Raw genomic sequence first — 22428 nt, 5'->3', positions numbered from 1 at the left:
AGCAGGACTCCACATGACTCAGTGGTCATTTGCATGCTAAAAAGAGCTGCTAATTACATTGCTATAGCATGAGCAAGATCCTGCTGCCTGAGAATCTCCAAGCACCAGGACCCTTGTGATGAACTAATTGTCCCTGAGATCCAAGAGCTGCCCAGGCTTACCCTTCCTTGGAGGGACAATTGCCTTCTCCAAAGCAACCTTCAGCTTTGAATTCCCAACCTGAGGGAGCTGTATTTTTCACCTTAGATTCCAGCAGGAAGATTTTGCAAAGATGATTCTCCTGAAGTCCTGCTCTGGGTTTTTGGTGCTCAAGCATTTCTCCTAACTCATCCCAAACTGAATGCTGGTCTTGGCAAACATCAGGGCACTTCTAAGTGCTAAGTTCTGACTTGGAGCTACAGAGTTCCAAGAGCTCCCCATGCTCTGCACCTGTAAGAGCACTTATCCAAAAAAGACTGGTGTACCATGAGTCATGGCACCTGTGGACTGAGACAGAGGAGAAAACTGATGCACACTGAAAAAAATGTTTGGGATTACTAGAGACAGTGGAAAAGTTGTTTTCAGGCACCCACTGCCACTAATGTAGGCAAATGTCTGTGTGTCTGTCTCTCTCACAGATTTCTAAAGAGGGGAGGAATGTATTTCTGGAATACTTATGCTAAAAATAAACCCATCTCTGCTGTCTATGAAGAGAGGCAGGTATAGCCCTGCTTTCTGTAAGCCCTGAACTTGTGAACTGCTGAGAGGCTGAATCACAGCTAGAAAGATCCCAATGGAAATGGTAACTGCTAATGCAGGGAGGTTGGCTGATTGCTTGGAAAATCCAAAACAGGCTTCTCACATGAAAGCAACTGGGGTTAACACTATTCATCAGGATAAATACGGTTCACAGACTCCAGCTTTGAAAAGACTCAGATCTTGGGACAGACATTAAGCTGATTCAAATACTGTGATAATAAATATTTGCTAATTCAGTGTTCAGATGAGACTCTGGGATCAGATGGCCTGTCATTAAAATAAAACCACTTCTGGGGAAAATTACTGAATAACACACAGGAAACACAACCCAGTGGCACTTAGATGTTGTTATCCCACTCCCAGGAAATTTAAAAAGCAAAAATGCCTGCTGCTTTGTTTCAGTGAGTGTCGAGCAATAACAGATCACACTGAGTTTTTCTAGACAGCAATTTGGACTGAAATTTTAAACTTGCTGTATGAAAACAGCAAGCAATTTGCGCAAATATGCCAATGAAAACGTATGCATGTTTGTATGCATAATCAACTTCATCTTTCACACACACACTTGAAACCTTGTATGCTTGGCAATGCTCAGAATTCTGACAAGAGAGACTTTTGCAAGAGCAGTAGCTTTCAGCCTTTTCTGATTTGTATCCCATCCCAACACTTTCTCCAGGGAAGTAGATGGAGTTCTGCCCTACTGACAGAAACACTTTTTTCCCTTTGTTACCTTAGCTGCAAATCCCAGAGAGGCAGTATGCAGACCCCAAGGGGTCAATGCACCAACCACATGCAAAAAGTCCCTGGTACATGGAAACCAAAAAGTGGAACTGATTATAAACAGAACTGAAAACATCACCCTGGACTAGGAAAACTCAAGCATCAAACTGTTTTGGTTGTAGAAATTGAATGTTTTATAATTCTCAAGGCAATAACAAGCAAGGGGTCTATTTAGGAACCCGTGAGAGAAATAAGACTATATTGAGTTTTCAGCTGTTTGCTTACAGAGCTTTTGGTCCAGCAGAGCAGCACAGGTTCAGTTCTTACCTGACAGATTGAATGATTTGTTGACTATTACCACAGTGAGTGGAAAAAAGCCATTGCATTTTTTTTCCTATTTGTCCTTACTGAAGCTTTGAATGAAGCCTAGCAAAGTAAAAAGTCTCTGCAAAAGGAGAAATAATTATTTCCTTATTTCATCTTTCTTAACTTTATAATATGGTGTTTATAAAATAAAATGCCAAAATTATTTTCATCCTGTCCTGAGAAGAAGTAAAAGATATAATATCCTAAAAATAAAAATGTCTTCTTTGAAATCAGATTTTTTATGAAACCAAGAAACTTTGCTACATTTTGACTTTGCATTTATGATCACTGGCAGACATTGGTTCCACCATATTTTTGTCCATTGGTGATTAAGACCTTAAATGTATTTTTAAAAGAATTTCTGATCTTCTGATCTCCTCTCCCTGCTGCTGTGCCATCAATAGCACCCAGACTCAGCTGACTCAGAAACAACTTGTCTGGATTCCAGCCTGGAACACTCATCCTAAAACTCTGTGAAGTGCCCGACCATGGCACCAGTCTGGGGCTCAGCATCTCTCTTTTGGCTTTTGGGGACAGAATGTAGACTAGAAAGACTCTAAAATCACAGCCTCAGGGACACTTTTGGCAAGGATGTCAGTCATAACCTCATCCTGCCATTTCCTGGCATTTCAGTCAGGAGCAGTCACATTTCCCCAGTAACACAGACACCTCATGTACAGTGACCACACCTGAAGAACCCCAGAAAGATGCTTTTTGAATAACTGCTTCCCTACTAAACACTGTGCCAAGAGTGGGAGATAAAGAAACTAACTACAAAGGATTTTAAACAGCAGAAGAGGGCTAAATTAATCTGCAAATAAAGATTAAACCTACAAAGCACTCTTCTACCTGGGCCCATTTTTCTAAAGGTTTGCATTACCTAAAATAGCCAAAAAACATGCTAAGTACCTATCTGACTTCTGGGCATTGATTTTCCTTGGAAATATTTCCCTTTCCATCAGGATATGTCAGCAAAAGCACATTGCAATCTGCAGGAGAGTTCAGCCTGTGCCAGGACATGCAACAAACCAGTCTTTCAACTAAAGTTTAAGAAATAAGCACACTTGTGATATATCAGATGTGGGAAAATATACCTGTAAATAGTCTGAGTGACCTAAAATTAGTTTTCATTAAAAACATCATGCAGAAGCCAACGATATTTAGAGATACTAGGCTAAATGCATTAGGTAATTTATAAACATAGCTATAACCCACCTAACTTAAGCAAAGGTTGGAAGAATGTGGGGTTAGTGGCCTAGTGTAAATATTTCCCATTTACAAATTGCAAAGCAAAAACCAGAGACCACAGGCTAATTAAAATAGCAGGACAAACAATGATGGGAACCATAAGGGGCTATTTTTAGGGGATTGTATGAGAGCCCAGGCAGCCAGGAGTCTAGTCAATCCAGAGGTGTCACATGGCTGCTCTCAGTCCTTTGCACTCTCTCACCCTACCACAGACAAGGTGAACCAGACAGTAGGATATTTGTTTCAGCCCCACACACCTCCAAAGTGATTTCATGAAGTATTTTGCATTTTACACAGCACACTGGATGAATTCCTGTGGAAGTTTCCAGAGAATCACTGTCCCCATCCTGCCTCAGATTCCTTCACAGCTGAGAGATGGGGTTTGGCAGTGTGAGCAGGGTTGAGTCCCCCCAGAAGCTGGGAAATGACAAGAGGAAGTTGTGGTACACTGCACTGCCAGAGGAAGTTGTGTTATGCTGCAGTTCAGCTGGAACTGCAGAGGTACTGTGGTAAAAATGTGTGTTTATCTCTGAGTAAAGAGAGGTGAAGACAGAAAAAAACCCAACAACATTAAAACTTGTTATAGTCTAATGAGTTGCCTGAATTACATGGATTTTCATTTTCTGATTTGTAGAAACACTTTCTGTGGGCCAAGAAGAAGGATGAAGCACAGTAGAGGAAAATACTTTTGTAATACAACTGTATTCTTCAGAAGACAATGAAGTATCAAAACATGTCTGCATTATCTCAAAAACTCAAGAGTCCTGCAAAATATCTTCTTGCATGGTTGTGTACTGGAGCACCAGTGAAGGGCAGTGGTTTAGGAGAAAGGTTTCAGCCCAGATATTAATCAGACTGGGAAGGAATTTAAATTTGCACTTCCCCCTTCTCAAACCAACTTTCTTCCTAGTTCAGAATCCTTCTCAGGAAAGGCTAGTTGGAAACCACAAGGGTTTTGAAAAATATTTAATTTTTGCATGTCTTGGCAGAAAAATATGTACCAGGAGTATGCAAGACACAGCAAACATACTTGCCTAACCTGCTTCCAGTCCATCAGCAGATCAGAGCACCCCTGAACTGCAAGAAGCAACACAGCTGTTTGCATTTCTCATTCCAGTAATCTGAGTAATTATAATTCTGTCTCTCCAAAATGATATGATTTTAAATCACATTTAAGAAAAGTAAGCAATCTAAAATGGGCATTCAGTAAACCAGAAAGCACTAGAGAGACACGAGAAGTTCATGTCCATCCTTTTAGAAAAAGCCAATGTGTAATTGTTCAAGATTTGCTGAATGTCAGGAATGGAAGATTAACAAGCAGTGAGATTATCAGTGTTAGCAGGAGGAATTCACACAAACACAGCAAGGCCAAGAACAGCTAAAAACCTGGCCTGAAAGATAGCAAATGTGCTTCTCTGCAGAACAGTGCTGAATAATGGCTGAGAAGGAAAGAACCAAATGAGGAGCAGAAAAGCAACCTCTGCAGAAAAGTGAGGAAACGGCAGCAGGGCAGCCAGAGACAGAACTCTGCCCTGCAGGAACCCATCCCAGCTCCTCTGTGTGCAGCTCACCTGGCTGGCCCACACAGCCCAGCAGCCACTGAAACACCAGGGCAAAACCTCCCAGGGAACTGGGTGAACTGGGCAGCTGGGGTGCATCTTCACACTTTCCCTGCAGATAAGCTGGGAAATGGAGTCAGTGATATTTGTGGAGTAGAAAGGAAGATGCCATCAGAGAACACCCTAAGAATTCCCCCAGGCCTAAAAATTACATCACAACCCCTTAATGACAATTAATTAGATGAGTCCCAGGTAATCAGAGACTATTCCTAGCAGTAAAATGATTCCTGGGACTGAAAGTCACTGTACGAAACATACTAAAGTGGCTGGTATCAATAAACTGACAAATGCAAACAAAATAATTCTTTAATCTCATTCCATTAAGGAAAAGGCATGTGGTTTGAATTATGATCATATAAACCACTGCCTTCGGGCATTTTTTGAATGTTTCTAGTCTGCTAAACTCGTTAGAAAATTCATGCTGTCAAATATTTGAATAAAAATATAATGGGAATAAAGAGATAAATACTTTCTTTTCAAAAAAAGTCACAACTAGTTTCATTTGCACTTTACAAAAGTGTTTTAGACAAAAAAAGGTAAACATAAAACAATAATGAAATTATTACTGGTTAAAATTCTAATGTGGCAAACAGGTACATCATTAATTATCTTCCTTCAGAGATTAAGGGCTCTTGTCTTAGGAACAAAACAAAACATGTTCACAAAAGCAAGGCTTTTAGCTGATCCAGAATGACACTCATATAGGTATTGTCCTTGATTTCAGAAGTGTTTGCACCCAGTATAGAGCACAGACTGAAGTATTTAAGCCTGGCATATGCAGCTGAGCCAGCTCTAATCAACAGAAACCTTCCACAGACATGAGTGGGAGCTGGAACATGCTCTGCTTGCCTACTGCTTCAGACAGAGCTCGTGCTGTCCTTGCAGCAGGGATGCTAATGACACCTTGGACTAGTCTTTTTCCAACAGTTGAGCACGACAAGCATGGAACATCTCCATTGAAAAATAAATTTCCACCCTTTCTGAAAGGCTGCTGATTTTCAGGAAAAAAATGGAAGAAAAAAATTACAAAACTTCCATGCCAGTAATGCAAGATCAGAAAACACAAAAAGCAAGGAATGGGTGCTGTGTATTAAAATACATAAGAATGAAATACTGTTTAAAAAGAGTATTTTAATATAGTTCTGAATTAGATGCCTTTGAATGGTTAATTCCACTGTGTTGTTTCATATTTTCCTGTGTACGTTTCACAGCTTCACCATTTATTTGGGCATCAATGTAAAAAAATTATAGCAATGAAATTTCATATTTCCTTCAAAAATCATTTGCAGACTCATTGCTTCTACAAAATACTTCCAATATACTCACACAGATCTTCTAGTTACTATTTGAGCTACATTAGTTTGTGAAGTCCATAACATTGAAATAATATCATCCAGTATATCAGTGGTTTCCATGTGACTGGTACAAGAGTGAGCAGACACCTAACCTTGCAATTAGAGATGATTTATAAATCCAGGCTTATGTACACATGGTCCTGTTGCTTAAGACAAAAAATCCACTGTCAATTCAAATAAAATCACCCTGCAAAATACATAGAGATTCATATCAAATACTCACAATTGGAATTCCTTCCAGATCTCAGCTTTAAACACCTACAACATGCTTTGTAGGTGTGTTCTTAGCTTCAGAGCAACTAAACTATATGCTCAAGTTTACACTGGAACTTATGAAAAAACCATCTTTTTCCTCTTCTGCCATCATGGTCTATTCAATTGCTTATGCTGAGTCCTAGATGGAAAAGCCTCCAAGGGACGACATTTACTAGCACATTCTGCCTTCTGCAAATTACTGTGGTATGATTGTAATATTTCTGTGCTTTTTTCTACCTGCTGGTAGTATTTTAAAAGTGCCTATTGCTCTTGAGTCCAGAGCTGCATAAACAACAACAATAATAATTAATAACGTTTGCAATTATCTCCTGCCAAAAGAAATCTCAGCTTCAGCTTCAACTAGATACATTCATATGTCTTAAGCTGTTGTCTAGGGTTGCTATGCACTAACTGTTGGTATGTTCCATCCCCAAGGTGGCTCTTTGGGAAACTTTGAAGCTCTATAAATAGAAGATATTATTTATTATTATTGGGAGGGCACACGAAAGCAACAATTCACCCTCAGGGGACAGAGACACTTAAGAACACTTGCTTCAGTATTGGATGCAGGAATAGTTCACAAAGTGAGGTAGAGAAAAGCTCTAGTGCCAAATATCCTGTAGGAGCAAGAAGGTGAGATCCAGTGGATCCATCACACTCACTGCTCGCCTTTTGCAAGTTTAAACTGATCTTGGCTCCTTTCCTGGAGCTCCTTTCCTCCTCGTCCCTGGAGATCAGCAGACACCTCTGGGATGTCTGAAATGCCTGAAAGGAAGAATCACAATCTCAGGAGAGCTGGCAAACAAGAGAGGAAGCCTTCCTGAGTGGAGTGGCTTAGCCCAGGCACCAAGCTCTGAGGGAGCTGAGGACAGGGGGCAGGACTTTGACCCTAGAATGGGGACAGAAACTCAGCAATCACTGAGATGCCTTGATCAAGGAAATACAAATGAAGTACATACCAGAGGAGATTTAAAGGGAGTAGGAATAGTGAGGAAATCCTAAAAAATTAAGAAAATAATTAAGGCAAAACTAGGAGCAGCAGTACAAGAAAAGTCATTGCTTTCCCTCTAAAATTTGCAGGTCTGGTTCTATATCTGTATATGCGTTGTGAATTTTCCAGAAGAAAATACGAGCAGATTGAGATTGCAGAGGATCCAGTCAAAGGCACCTAAACAAATAAAGTATTCTCCTCTAAGTGACTTCCTTCCAGCCTTCCAAAGCAAACCATGCTGAGCTGTCACCCTGCTGGAGAAGCCCTGAGCACAGCCCTGTCCTGCCCCTGGTGCTGGGCATGCACCACACCCCAACCAGCCTTTGCCCTAAACTTTTGCCCTGAGACATGAGTGTCATTCCTGACCTCTGCAACCCACCAGAACTTCAGAGCCAGGCTGCAAAGAGGGAGAGAGGTGGTGGACACTGAAACTGCTGGCACATTTGAGCAGGGTGCCAGCCCTCACCAGTAATGAGCTCACACATGCAGAGCAGGTTGTGTTTCATTTCATAATGAGTCAGGAAACAGCATTTCCCCCAGCCAGTAGAACCAAGGAGATACCCAGTGGTCTGCATAGAGGAAATCTGCCTGTACCAACAGCCCCTTGCCCCAGCACAGTGTGAGATGGCTGGGCCATGGTGCCTGCAGTGAGCCAGGCTCAGTGCTGCTGGCAGATACCCAGGGCTGACCCCCCTGGCCCAGGCTGCCAGCACTCAGGTGCTGCATCACAACCTCTCAGCTCCCCCCAACACAGCCAGCTCCTAAAGGGCCTTCTGGGCAGAGCCCTGCTGCTGGCAGCAGTGACAAGCAAGCACTGCCTTTAACAAAAAAGACAGTGATCTTTTCCAGTTAAATGAGTCTTGAAGTCTGTTTCCTTTCACTGTTTATTTGACAGCTCTGTAAAAAGTGCATGTGCTCAGCTCTCAGTGTGCTGAGCACAAGGATTGGAGGCCAGAGGGGAGGGTGGCCATGGCTTAACCCCACTTCAGCAGCTCTCTCCCTGCAAGCAGTGGGGGGAGTGAGGAGTTATAGTTCAACTCTTCTTCACTGAGTAAAAAATTCACCTTAACTTTATCTCAATCTTCTCCAGAAGAAGTCCAGCAAAGGGTTAGGGTGATGAAACCTGCCCCTGCCCATCCTCTGGCAAAGACAGCACCAACCAAACACTCTTTTGCTTGTGCCAAGAGTCAGCCAGCTCAGGTATCAAGTGAAGACTCACACAACAGCACTGGAGCTCATGGTCTTTCTGATGGAAGAAAATATTCTGCATTTCTGTACACTTCTACTCTCTGGACCTTCTTTAAACTACACCTACAACTGCTTTGAGGTGACAGCAATCACCATAGACTAGTCAGAACAGATTTATGTGGGGACACAATACTATTCTTGGCCCCTTTTCCAGTGTTCTGTGTGCCTTTCTAACCACTGAGCATGAAGCAGACATTTTGGAGGCATGAGTGCAGCCCACCAGCAAGGAGTCACATTCCAGAGCCAACACAGCAATGCTGTGCTTGAGAAAAGCCTTTTGGAGAATCCTGCTCCATACAGCTCTGCCCAGACAGCCTCTCCAGGCTGCCCCAGGAGTGTGTGCTACATCCATAGCAGAGCCAAGGGATCAGTAATTCCTGATGCTGTGTGTAGAATACACAGTTCAGCTTAGCTTCTCCTTAACTACTCCCATTCCTCGTGCCTGATATTAATCCTAGCAACTACCCCTAATAAAACCCTGTTTTCTTTCCAATTTTTTTCTGTTATTGCCAAAACCCTACAGAGAGGGAGTGCTGAACTTGTACCCATTAATTGCACTGCACATTCAGTGTAAATGTACCACTGATGCAGGATGAGTCCGAGGAGTTCCTAAACATGGGGATAACAGAATGATCAGAAAAGGTACCTACAACCTAGTCTGGCACTGGTAAGTCAGGACTTCATGCTTCAACCACTACAAGGGGCAGTGTCAGCCTTTGATGATGCAGATCAGAGGTACAAATGAAATAGATGGGGTATTTCTAGGACCACATCTTAGTTCTGGAAGTATTTGTAGAATTATGAAGATGTGGTTTAGATTGCACTGAACTGAACTCATCCCACCAATTTTCTTTCTGCTGGCTGCTGCTGGGTTTTGGGTTACCCAGCTGAGACAGATGACATACGAGTCATTTAAGGGCTGAGGTGCCTCCCTACCTAGTGGATTTTGCAGTGTGTGCTGTACTGTGATGCAGAGACTCAACCTGGCACCTTGCACCCTCCCTGGGCACTGGAAGGTCTCCCAAGCACATCAGAGATTCAGGGGGAATTGTGCTGTGTCCCAGCAGCTCAGGTGAGGTGTCTGCACTACAGAGACACAATCCTGACAGCTGGAGTCCCACAGGCTTGACAGACATAAGCCTACATAAATATCATGGCAAGACATGGGAAAACCTTCTGCTAGAAGATCTTGCATATCTGTCATGTTAGTAATAATTTTATCCCAAGCACGATCTCTTTGCCTTGAAGTCAGAAATGCCTTCCATTGTGGAGTTAATTCATGATCTCAACAACACTAGAAGGCAGGTTTTTGTGGTCAAATATATTGCCACATTAATAACTTCAAAATATTACATGAAGCACAAAAAGAAAAGAAGTGAATAAATTAACAGAAGAAGCCTGCATGGCTCACTAGAGAATTAAAGTGCCATTTTATTACACACACCTCAGAGTTAAAGTTTTAATTTTCTTCTAAAAGACTGCAATATATAATTTTCATCCTCCATATTCAAAAATACTTAGAGACGATGATTTGTTCTTTTGTTGCAATCCACAGGACAAATAAAGCTATAGTCAAGTGATGCTGACCAAATCCCTGCAATTTCCCAGTGATAACAGAATTGTTATAATCTTTTGTATTCATTATTGCTCTAATAAGGAACTTTTCTCCAAGGATCCTGATGTTTTTTAAATACAAATGAATGAGTCTTTCCCAATCCCTTGGGACCTGCTCTGTGGTCTTGCTTTACAAACAGATTGAAAAGGAAGACACTGAGGCAGAGAGGTGTTACTGGTCTTATTTCCAGAGGATCTGACACTTTGAAACAGGTTCTAGTTAGTGGTTTGGCTCAGGTCAAAGCTCTAGCTCTAGGTTGGAGGCAGCTCCAGGAATTATTCCCTGTCCCCTGCTTGGGACAAGCCTCCCTTGCAGATGTATGGCTGCAAGCATTCATACAGTACAGGCACAGTAAGCACTGCCACTTGTGGGTTCCACTTGCTCTGCTGAGCCCGCACTGAGGAGCTTTTAAAAGTGGAAAGGCATTCAGAGGCATCTTTTTCTTTTACAAGCTGCAGACATTTGCCTCTTAGTGAAGAAGGTCATCAAGCAGGCACAGAGATCTCTGTGGATATCACTGCAGCAGCTCCCAAATGGCTCCTCGGTGCAGCAGCTCTCCCCACTGCCTTATACTGCAGACCAGAGCTATATTTGGAGACAGATATGGGGATTATGTTCCCAAGAGCCTGGGATGGAGTAAGTTCAGAGTGTGTTGTCGTGATGGACGTGCACACATGTGCCCTAGCAGAGTAGAGGTCAGCCATCATTCATGAATATGTGGAGACCACTTACAGTCCAGTTACAGCATATGCTAGTAACACGTGTTCCCCACACACCCTGTTTTCTCCCCAGTAAGCTGCTATATTTTTAATGTCTCCATTAGCTTTTGGAACAACTGACAGCTTTAAGCTTTTCCCTGCAATGAGCTCCAATGTGGAAACATCATGCAGCTTTCGATCACAAGACAAATGGCTGAAGATTTTAAGGGGAGATTCCAATTCTAGAATAGGAAGCCTGCCCAGTCAACCCTACACCTTTAATATAATTGTTATTTATTCATGACCAACCATAAATGCACCTAGTTCCTGCAGCACTGTTAGTCTTCAGAAATGCCCTTGCTGAAATTGCAGGTGACTTTCTGCAATTTTCTCTTTCAGTGTGCCTGTACCTAAGGCAAAGTTGCTGGACCTCATGCTTCTATGGGGAGACAAAAGATTCAGCATTTAATGCAGCAACACCAACTTATGCCCAAAACATATCAATTTTTACAATTGTTTCAGTACAAGAAATTATTCTTTCATTTAAAGGGAGAAAAGTGCCATTAAATGCTTTCTACATAAGGCTGTCAGACCTCAGTCCCCCCAAAGCCATGAGTCACATTCACAGATGCTGAAGAAAATTCTGAAGCTGGCTGGTGTTGCAAAGATTCAAAGTTCCAAGCAAACAGAAATACCATAAAGCATCTGCTCTCCTGAAGTCTGTCTTCAAGAGATGCTGCCAGCCCCACCAGCAATGAAAGATGTGCTCAGGTATGAGATAAAATAATGTTTCTCTAAGTGCCATGTGATTTAGTTTGGAAGCAATAAATTAAATAAGGCTCTGAATTTAAATATCACTGAAAAACCTACATTTTGCTATCAAAAGTTGGCTTAGTTTTAGTGGAAATGGCCAGATATGGAGACACATGAAGCTGTCTCATCTTAGGTGTTTCAGTTTTACAGAGATTCGAGGAATAGAAAGAGATAAAATCACATTTCTATCACTGAAAGAAGTACACTTTGAACAGCAATTTAATTTAATTTAGAAAACGATTCCATTAAAGCAGGTATAACCACTGTGATTAAGTGGTATAATCACTTTGATTTTAGCTTTACAGCAGTGTTTTGACTAAGGGCTACAGGCTGAAGAAAGAGCAGAGCAGGTCACTGAAGCTGCAATTACACGTGCTGTGCTGATTGCTGCCAAGCCACTGAGGCTGTTACTGCCCAGCAGTTTTCTGGCTTAACATTAATGCCCCATCTCCCCTCTGTGGATCTTGCTGCCTCTTTGGATGCCCCAGGTGTGACTCTGAAGAAGCAGAACAGACTGAAAGTCCTGATAAGAACTTAAACTAAACTTCATCTATCTGGAGGAACTGAGTTAGGAAGAAACCACACCTAGTCATGTTGGCAGCCAAGGGAAGACAGTGAGTCCCTGGAAACCAAGCAAGGGAGATATTTGTGTGGTGAGCTGTGGTTAGCTGACAGTGATAAGAGATCTTACCAATTTTAATCTTAAATAACAGTTGCATTTAGAGTAAGAAGTGCATTTAAACTGCTCATTATTTATGCTTTGGTATTGTTAACTGCAACAGAACTCTAAAGACAATTCTGGTGACATGAAACCTCAGGGAAGTTATCTCCCTGTTGCTGTTATATTTCTTTCTTGATGGTGTGCTGCCCAAGCTGGGCACAGCCCAGCCAGGAGCTGTGCTCCCTGTATCCTCCATGGTGCCACACATTCCTGTGGCTGCAGGCTGTGTAACCCTGTCACACTGTCAGGATATGGCTGACAATGCTTTCAGTGCATCTGAAGCTAATCTCCACTTCCTGCAGATGAGCAAGGAGATAGCATCCTTCATTTCCCTGGTGCTCCTCTACCCCATCCACTCTCACGATTCCTGAAGGGATAACACATCCTCCTGTTTTCTCCCACAAGGTTACAACTTTTCTGCAGGAGCAGTCTGGACAAATACCTGTCAGCTGTTAACAATGTGCTTTTGTCATCACCATTCACCCTTGCATTCAACAAATGAATGTAAGCACTAGAGCATCAGTGCAATCAGCTCACTGATACGAATCTTCAAAAAACTGATGCTACAGAGAAAAGTCTTTCCCCTGTGAGATCACAGAATTTAAGAAAGGGGCCATGAAGTCAATGAGTCAGGATACCCACACACTAAAAGTCTCTATTCAGGAAGCTAGGCAGGCAGAAAAAGAAATGGTATTTTACACAGATAGATGGAACTGGAGATTTTTATTTTTACACTACTATACAGCTGGAGAAACCTTGGGGCCCCTGAGTGAAGTCTTGAACCTCAGTACCCAACCTCTCTCCTGGATGATTCTCCCAACACCAGCAGCAGCCAGGGACCTTGATGATCCAGCTACTTTCCTGCATTCACTGAATTGCTTTAGTTTTCAAACAAATCTTCAGTACCACAAATGCTTGATTTAATGCTAGGATTGTGAATTAAGCTCCCATGACTTTCCTAAAGAAAAGTGCTCTGTGAGGACAGCCCTCTTGGGGAAGGGGCAGGTTGGGGTCATGAGGAGGAAACCCTGCCTCCATCAGCCCCCAGAGCTGGGGGGCTCAGGGGAGGCACCTCCAGCTCTCCACTCCATGGGTCATGGGGATGCTGCTCTGCAATCAACAATCACTTGTCTTGAACTTGGACCCTGCAGGCAATGACAAAGCAAGCAATCACACAGCATTTCTTTATCTTCATGGGCACACTCCAAGGTCCTATTTTCAATGTGAACACTTAGGAGAGTAAATCCCAATGAAAATCACTTTTTGCAAGTGGTACTGAATCCCTTTTGCACTTTCACAGTTGTATCTGGACCTCTCTTGTGCAGTATGGCTGGCAAATCCTTTTATCCAGCTGCTGACAGCCTCTCTGCACAGCACAGCTCTTCAGGCTCTAGAAAACATCCATTTCTAAACAGGACAAAGCCAAAACTGACCACACCTGGTGACAGCAACAGACTAGCTCTGAGGAGGAGTTTAAGCAAGAAACTCTGGAACTCTCTTGCTACTAACTTTTCCATTATTTCTATGGCTTAGAAAGAAGCAGGTACCTGCAAAATTCCACATCAGTCCTTCAGAGAGTCTAGTCTTATCTAGCATCCTTCAACAGGAAGATACACAGATTATCTACAGTCCAATTTATTTCAGCCTCCACAAGTCACAGTGAGTGCAGGAGGTGAAACACACCAGAGAGTAAGAAAAGGACTCTCCTCTAAATCTTCACTAAGAGGGATTTCAGAGGGAAATGTGAGATGCACCTAGTCCATTGTGATAGAAGAAGACTTTGAGGTGTGCAGTCTTCAGACCTAGACTGGGAAGGGCAGAGCAGACCCTTCTACTGAGAGGAAAATTTTTGCTGAAGATTGACAGATTAGACATTTCTGCTCTAATACTGTGGGATTCAAGAGAAATTTTACGTATACTCAAAGGAATGAACAAATCTTTGTAAATGCTGATAGACTGTAAATAAATAAATGAAGTATTAATCATGACTTTCATCAGAATCTAGGAGAAATCTATCTTTGTATTATTTGGATAAGGCTCTGTCATTAGCTCAGCTTTGCCATTTTTAGAAATTATTAGAGTTTTATAGCAGGTCTGAAATTCTGTGGCAGTGAGATTGTGATTTTAATGCATATTAATGGCAGAAATGGGGGAGGGGAAAGGAAGTTGGTGTGATTCCCTTACAGAGTACAATACTAAATAAGAAGATTCCAGCTGTGCAACAGGAAAGTTAAAATGGTTTGTTTGGATCATTAATATTGCAATGAAAACTAATTAAACCTAGAGCTACAAGGAGGAGCTCATTAGAGATTTGAATAGAGGCAGCATAGCACTCAGCAGCCTCCAGTTTTAGCAGTTTCTTTTATCACACCGAGTGGGATAGCAAGAATTCACTGAAGAGAAGAGGATAGTCTGTAGACCCAAGGAGATATGGACACACAGTCCATGGGATGCAACTGCAAGAGGCACCTGATTGCTACAGGGCTTCTTTGGGAAATGCTGCCTGAGCTTTGTAGCCCTGTAGAATGAGCTGAGCCCTTTTACTGGCTCTGCTCAGACTAACATTGCTGCTATGCTACAACTCTGTCCCCTTGTCTGACCTGACATTTGAAACTTCATCTAAAATTTTCTTAGCCTAAGAGCCCTCAAATATGCTTCACAAAATATACCTGCTTGTTTAGCATCAGTCCCTGCATGCCCATCCCTGGGCATGCCACTTTATGGTCTGTAATTTAAGTGAGACCCTCAGTTTTGCATTTCCTTTCTCCTTTAACTGGTCATGTCATTTTTGCTGTAGCCAAAATTGTCCCTGCTCCTATTCTGTGGTCACCAGCATCCTCCTACAGCTATTTAAATCTTCACACTTCTGATACTGTCATTCCCATCCCATAGCCTCCCAACATCCCCACCCCTCAAACCCTTCTACTAGCTTCACACAGAAGCCAGGGACTATACTAACCTAACTGTCCTTCCAGGGAGATTTATCTGAGAAGGAAATAATGATCAGACTGGACTTCCCTAAGCCTTGCATCCTTGCAACTTCAAGTAAATGCTGAAGCCCCAACTGAGCTGTGAATTATCCATGGTGAGTGCTGGTAAGAGGGCTTGTATTTCACTCCAGCAGAGGCTGCCAGGGTGAAGGAATGCCCTCTTAATGCTGATCACAAAGGCTTTCATGGGGGAGAGTCCTGAAATACAAAAGATACTTTGTAATTTTACTAATCTTGTCTAAATGCTGGATCAGGGTCCTACTGGTGACTTGAGAAATTTAGAAATCCTTCAGTCATAGAGAAAACACAGTTATATACAAAAGCAGTGACACACTAAACTGTACATGTACAACTCGGACTATAATTTTTCCTACATGATTTAGACAATTGAATGCCAAAGGAACATGATAGGTGAGGCACTGGAGCTGATGAGGTACTGGAAGAAGTTGCCCAGAGGAGCTGGGGATACCCCACCCCTGCAAGTGCTCAAGGTCAGGCTGGATGGGGCTCTGAGGAACATGGTCCAGTGAAAGGTGCCCCTGCCCACGACAGGAAGGTTGAAATTAAATTATTTCTAAGATTCTTTTCAAGCCAAACCATTCTATGATTCTACCAAATGAACCTTGCCTCCCTTTATCAGTGTCAGAACATGTGAACATGTGGATCACTGAAAAATCTTCTTTTTCAAGTCAGAAATTTCCCACCACTAAGTTTTCATTAGTTTTGTCTATCTTTGAGCATCAGGGAAATAAATTTTGAACAAAACCTACATCTGCATTCACTGCTAGGTGATAGTACATCCAAGGGACTGGACTGGAAAAAGCAAAGCTCAAAAAAGGAGAAAACAGACAATTAATACTGAAGATCCAAAGAGATGAGAATGGATCTAAGCAAGTCAAGAGGACATCAGTTCCAGCCCAGCCTGCATTTCCAGGCAGGTATTATCAAGGTTTGACTTCCTTAGACAGCCAAAGAGAAGAAAATTATGGAAAAATGCTGCAAAAGTGAAAATTAATCACCGGACATGAAAAATGTCCAGAGGCATTGGACATGTCTTGGCATTGGAAATGTCTAGGCAGGACCTAGAGCTGTGAGCTGTAGGCAGAAATGGCCCCACAGGCTGCAGGGGTGGCACCTCTGCAAAGACCTCTCTCCCTGGCATCCCAGGACAGGATGGTGTCATTTAAGGATACTCATCACATAAAGGGGATGGTTTTGATTTTCTGCAGCCAAAACATGGACATGTAGATGTGATCTCTTCCTCACTCCTCATTCTGCAAACCCTTGCTTAGCTGAACCTGTGAAGGGACTTGGTGGACATGGGCCAGGCTCAGGTGCCAGCAAGCCCACAGAAGAGCCCAAGAAATGCACTTCAGATTTCCCTTGAACACAGGAGTCCCAACCTAAGATTATATCCATGTACACTGACAAGATTTATTCAAATCCTGCAAAATTCACACCAAGAGATCAGGAGTAATTTTATATGTACTGTTTCCACCTTTTCCCTGGGGAAGAAATAGATGAGTTTGTCATGATGTCACTTGTGCCTCTTTATAGCAATCCTGAGAACCTACATTCCACTTTCTATTTTACCCTCCCTGATGTTCCCCCTCAACCAAAGCCCTCAACAGCATAGTTTTGGAATGACAAACATCTCCACAGGCTTGAGTGACTGCAGTAACCTCACATTCCCTTTCCTGGTGCAGCTTGCATATCACAAATTCACATAGTTCGAAGTCAGCTCTTGAATACTTCACATGCTGGTTCTGCTGCTTCCCCCTATGGCATCAACACCTTTAAGCAACCCCATGTTGCCCCTGATCTGGTTCATCTGATATGCTTTAGACTGATAAACAAGGACAGTGACAAACAGAAGGGAAGAAAATCAAGAAACGTTATGGCCGAGGTCTTGATTTCTAAAGAGAAATGAAAACCAAATTTACATCAGTGATCACCTCACATTTGTTGCCCACCATCTAAAGCTTATAAAGGATGTCTTCAAATTGATCTAATACACTAAATGCTCTATATGAGGGTAACCAGGGGTGTAGGAATCTGCAAGCTCCATGGAGATGGACAAAGGAGGGGAATGGCATTGACCAGAACTTGTGGTGCTGCAAGGATTCAGTGAGAAAAGCAGTCTTGTTTCAGACCCCACCCAGAAGATTAATTTGGGCTGTGATGTAGGCAGACGTTAGTACATAGTAAAAGCTGAATGCCTTGGCTGTCACTTGATCAGGCATAGTGATGATTTTACTAGCAAAGTGCCTCTGCAGTGAGATGCTGTTTCTGCTAATTGCCTATCATTAACAGTACCTCCACAGGAAAGACTTCGGGCCACATCCATCAGAAACAGAACACAGGTTAGATCCTATAAGATTCTAAGGTTCTAACTATCTTAATGTAGGTACTTAAATTCCTGTTGAAGGAGTTAAAACACGTTTTTACATCCCTGTATCTATATATAAGGGCTTAAAGAAAGCAGGGATGTAACATAATTAACTCTCTTACTTCAGCTGTCTAAATTTGAATTTTACTGCCCTTCATCCTTTGTCCATAAACATCTTTCCATTCACTTTGGCAGGCACAGCCCTATCACACAGAGATGAGATTTCTGAAAGCCTCTGTCAGAGGCTGAAAGCTTTCAGCCTTCCACAGAACTGTACACACAGCAAAAGGACTGTTTTCACAGGCAGATAATGTCATGTATTGGGGGAAATCTGCATGGAAATGAATGTTGAATGGTTGTTTTACTTTAACCTGGTGTTTATGAAGATGTCTAATGACTGTTAGAGCTTTTTGGTGTTAGATGTAAAAGAAGAAAAAACACAATTCTTACCCCAAAGAAGGGAATTAGCTTGCTGACGCCTATTATAAAGATGCAATGTTTGCTTTACATCAATAGAAGTCCCAGCTTCTTTAATGCCTTGTGTAAGTACAAATATTAGTTGGCACTGAAATGGGATGAAGTTATGTCATGTACAGTTAATGTCATGTCACTAGTATTGCTCATATTATAAAGAAAGTGGCAATTAATTTGGATAGGAACTGCATGGTTTGTTCAAGTAACTCTGCTCTATGTACATTCAAAAATGGCTTCTGACAACACGATTTCAAAAGTAAAGTGCAACATGTTTGTACATGCAAGGAATAATAGAAATGAGCTGTAGGAGCCCAGTTGTCCACTATTCACTAGTCAAAGCTGCCCTGGTCTGGCAAAAACTTCCTTATCACTAAAACAAATGCACACACCCACACCCAAAACCACAAACTGAACATTTCTACCCAGAAATTTACCAGGCTTTTTTTGTGGAAGTTACATACCTCACATTTCATGTTCCCTCTTTTGATGGTTGAATTGACTAGCAAAAGAAAAAAAAAAAAATCCCTGGATGCACACAATTTTTGCTGTGCCAGTGCAATGGATCATTCTGTTCTCTGGTTACAGCACATCATGAGAATGCAATTCAGCGGGTGACCCAGCCAAGAGGGGATAACAGGGACATGAACTACCTGAATTACAGCTCCTATGGAGCACTGAACCTACATTCTCACAAGGGAACAGCTGGTGTTTTTCAGGAATTCATTCCTCATAAAGATGCTCAGCCTTTCCACATCTACAGCCTATTTTCTTGGAAGATTTATTATGTTCAAAATCCTATTTTACACCTCAAAGGGGAGAGACAAAAAAAGTTTCTTCTACTCCAATATCTATGTTCTTTAGTAGAAACTCACCATGGTTTCCCTTTAATAAAGTCCAACATGCTTATACAGAATACAGACAGACAGGAGATGCAAGAATATTGGATGGAAATTGGACATTACCTTTTTCTCTTGCTCTGGAATTTCCCAGCCACTGCATTTTGCTGTTCCACCACACACACCACCTTCAGAGAGCAGGCACCTAGCCATTTTCAGAGGTTGCTTAGGAACTTTCTAAGTTATCATACACGTCAAAGGTATTTTAAGACACAGCTGAGTGCATCAGAATATGCAACAATGACAAAGCCAGGCTGCCTGGCATGTTTTGCTCATGCCCTATGAAAACCTACATAGGAAAAATTCCAGCAGTGCTGCCTCAGTAAAGGAATTTTATCAACAAACACCCCTCCAGTGACTGAGATAATCAGGAGACCAGACAGTACCATCCAGTGAATACTGGAACCCTTCATTTAGGGTCACCCAGTCCAAAACTCACTGCTCAGAGAGCCAAACTCTCCCACAATGATTTTTCATGAGCTTTGCAGGATTGTTTCTTCCTCCTGTAGCATCCTGGTTCCTCTGGCACTTTTACAAATGCTACAGTATCTCCACAGGGACTTGTAGTGCTTCAGAGAATATAAAACCTATGGATGAATCTCCTCCTCCAGTTGCTCACTCATATTTCAGCAATGAGACAAATGATGCAGACTCCTTTCCTGACGTACACAGGAGACCTGAGTACCTGTCCCAAGGCTTTTGTCTTTGCCTCCTTGCACCTCTCTGAGTTGGTAACAGGGCCAAGCTATAGTGTCCCTCAAGTAAAATCCAGAAAATGCGTTTTAAAAATGTACCAGCATCTCTGTAGCATAACACATTCCTTTACACAGAAAAGGAAAGAGGAATAAAAAAGGAGCAAGACTGGAGTGACAAATGGTTTCCCACAGTATTCCTGAATGCCAAGGGAGAAAAGCATTAAATAACTGGTGCAGGCATGCTTCCCTTTGTTAACACACCCAACATCTGTGATTCTGCTGCTTGCTGCAATGTGCAATCCCCTACAGTTGTCCCAGCAGCTCAGAGTCCTGACAGAGGGGATGATGGAGAAAATAGCAAAGGAAGAGCAGCTGTGAGTTTTCAAGCATAGTTTCCATTTGTTCTGGATGCCCACAGCAAAGCCAACTTGATTTTTTGGCAGTAGCCAGCCTGAACATGTTTCCTTCAATTTGTTCCGTGATGTGATGTGACATGTTAATGGAATGGAACAGCCACACACACCAGGCTGATGGAGGGTGTATAATGTCCCTTGGTATCCACAAGCAAAGAGCACAAAGTCTTTCAACCTTTTTCCAAGAATCTTTTTCAATTGGACCCAAGATTTACTTGGCCACACTCTGAAAGTATATACTTGAGCCTGAGGACTGGATTTGTGTGATGATGAGCTCTCATCAAGAGCTGTTAATGAAACAAAGGAAATGACCCCTTGGATCAGACCAAGGAATTGTTTCACTCCATGTCTGGCTCAAGTGGCCAATGCAGAGGATGCTGGAATCCTGTCAAGAGGATTTTGACATGAGTCAGCCAGCAATGTTTGCATGGGTCAGTCTGTAACAGAATATTCTGCTCACCTGGGGTGTTTATTTTTGATTTTTCTCTTTGGGACTGACATACATCCCATTGCATTGGAGTTACTACTTCCTTTTCAAAAAGGGTTGGCTTGCCATTATTGAGAAAGCTTTTTTTATATTTGTCTGTCTGATTTGTCCTGCTGAAATTCTTCATTTCACAACATTTGTTTTTTTAATTTTTTAAGAGAATCTCCTTTTTGAACCCACAACTATCTTGGCACCTCATGCTATCATCAGCTGCTGCACTGGTCTTTGCTTCATGCTGCTCACTGCCATCTGAGTCCATGTTATGCCTATAGAATGAATTCCACAAAGAATGAAAGTTGGTCAGGACAGATTTCTTTTGAACCTCAGATGGAGTAGAAGGAACAGCATTTTAGTGTGTCTCTAATTACAGTCACCATGACAGTTCATATGTGTAGCAATAAAAAAACCCATAAACCTACCTAATCATTAAAGTAAAGCAAACAACTCCTCTCTGTATCATCATACACAGGTACTGGAGTTGCTAATAAACCAGGAAGAGCACTGAGGCACTGGAGTAGCATCTTTCCTATCTCCACAGTTTCTTAAACAACTTTAGAGGCGTATTTTTATTAAGTATATGAAAGGCAGATGATCTTAAACCTCAAAAAGAGTCTGTATAATAATTGTGTGCTCCTCTAATGCTCTCCAAAGACCTATTCAGAGTCCATTCTGAAAGACAATAATATATCAAGAACTTCTGCAAACTTCCTCCTAATGAACACATGCCAATTTGAGACCAAGAATTCTGGCCTCAGAGGACAAAATAACCACTGCACTTAGTCTCTGGGTGTTTTGCTACTTTATTTCAGAGTGATTCAAAATCTAATTAAATTTCTAAACTCTAATGAAATTACAGAAGAAAAATCATTTAGGATTATATTATATACAATTACTCACAGCTGAAAATTACAGTTAGCCTCTTTCACCAAGACAGGGTCTCCAGAGAAATCCTTGTTATTCATATAACATATAAATCTGACATTACTCCCACTATTTACAGGTCGAAGGTAAAAGCAGAATTAATTAAACATATATATCCTGCCCAGTGGCTGGATGGTGAAGAATAGAGGGAAGGCTGATAATGATGACAGTGCTTGAAAGCACATTTCCCAGTTTGGTGAAGAATCAGAATAAAGATATTACAAAGCAGGATTCCATTAAGTCTGTCTTTTTCTGGTCAGTGCTTTTCCTGGCTGGAGGTATGCTGTGAACTAGAACAGTGAAGCTTACACAGTCAGCTGTGTGCAGTCACCTAGCCAAGCTCTTTGAAGCATTCATGGAAAAGCAGCAATGAAATAAAGCTAATAGTTTTAGAGATTTCCCCCAAATATTCAGATATTTAGTTCCCTCTCTGAAATACTGAAACTACCTGAAACTGCTGATTTGGACCAGCAGAAACGACAAAAATCAACCAAAGCAAAATAAAACAAAACCACCCCAAAATAAAAAAGCACCAACCACCAAACCCCAAAACAAGTGGTGACATTCCTGTTATTACTTCTACAAGAAGTAATTTTGAGGAACCTTTGCAGATGAAACATAAGGTACAAAAACACTGGAGGTTTCTTACAAGTATCCTGATCTTTCCCATCCAGCTGGTGCAGAGATTTTTGTTTGCTTGGTTTTGATGTTTCTAACTCTGATCCCATAGAGAACCAGGAGCAGAGAAAGAGCAAAAAGGAGCTACACATATCATA

General features: G+C 41.9%; 1 protein-coding gene across 2 annotated transcripts in view; it reads right to left on the bottom strand.

Moving 5' to 3' along the window:
- The window catches only part of LOC306805258 (cardiac-enriched FHL2-interacting protein), a 39927-nt gene extending 20632 nt beyond the window's left edge, over nt 1-19295 (bottom strand). Inside the window, exon 1 of one of the 2 annotated variants that reach the window (XM_079312869.1) lies at nt 19203-19295. The gene's annotated coding sequence lies outside the window, so the exon portion shown is untranslated. Of the gene's footprint in view, nt 1-18674; nt 18695-19202 lie in introns of those variants that run through there. The other variant, XM_079312870.1, reaches the window with a different exon arrangement.
- Nucleotides 19296-22428: the final 3133 nt, after the last annotated feature.

This window comes from Erithacus rubecula, assembly GCF_903797595.1.
Source record: "Erithacus rubecula genome assembly, chromosome: 9".
Classification (NCBI taxonomy): domain Eukaryota; kingdom Metazoa; phylum Chordata; class Aves; order Passeriformes; family Muscicapidae; genus Erithacus; species Erithacus rubecula.
Note: the sequence above shows the minus strand (reverse complement) of the source record. Positions and strands in the feature narration are given on the sequence as shown.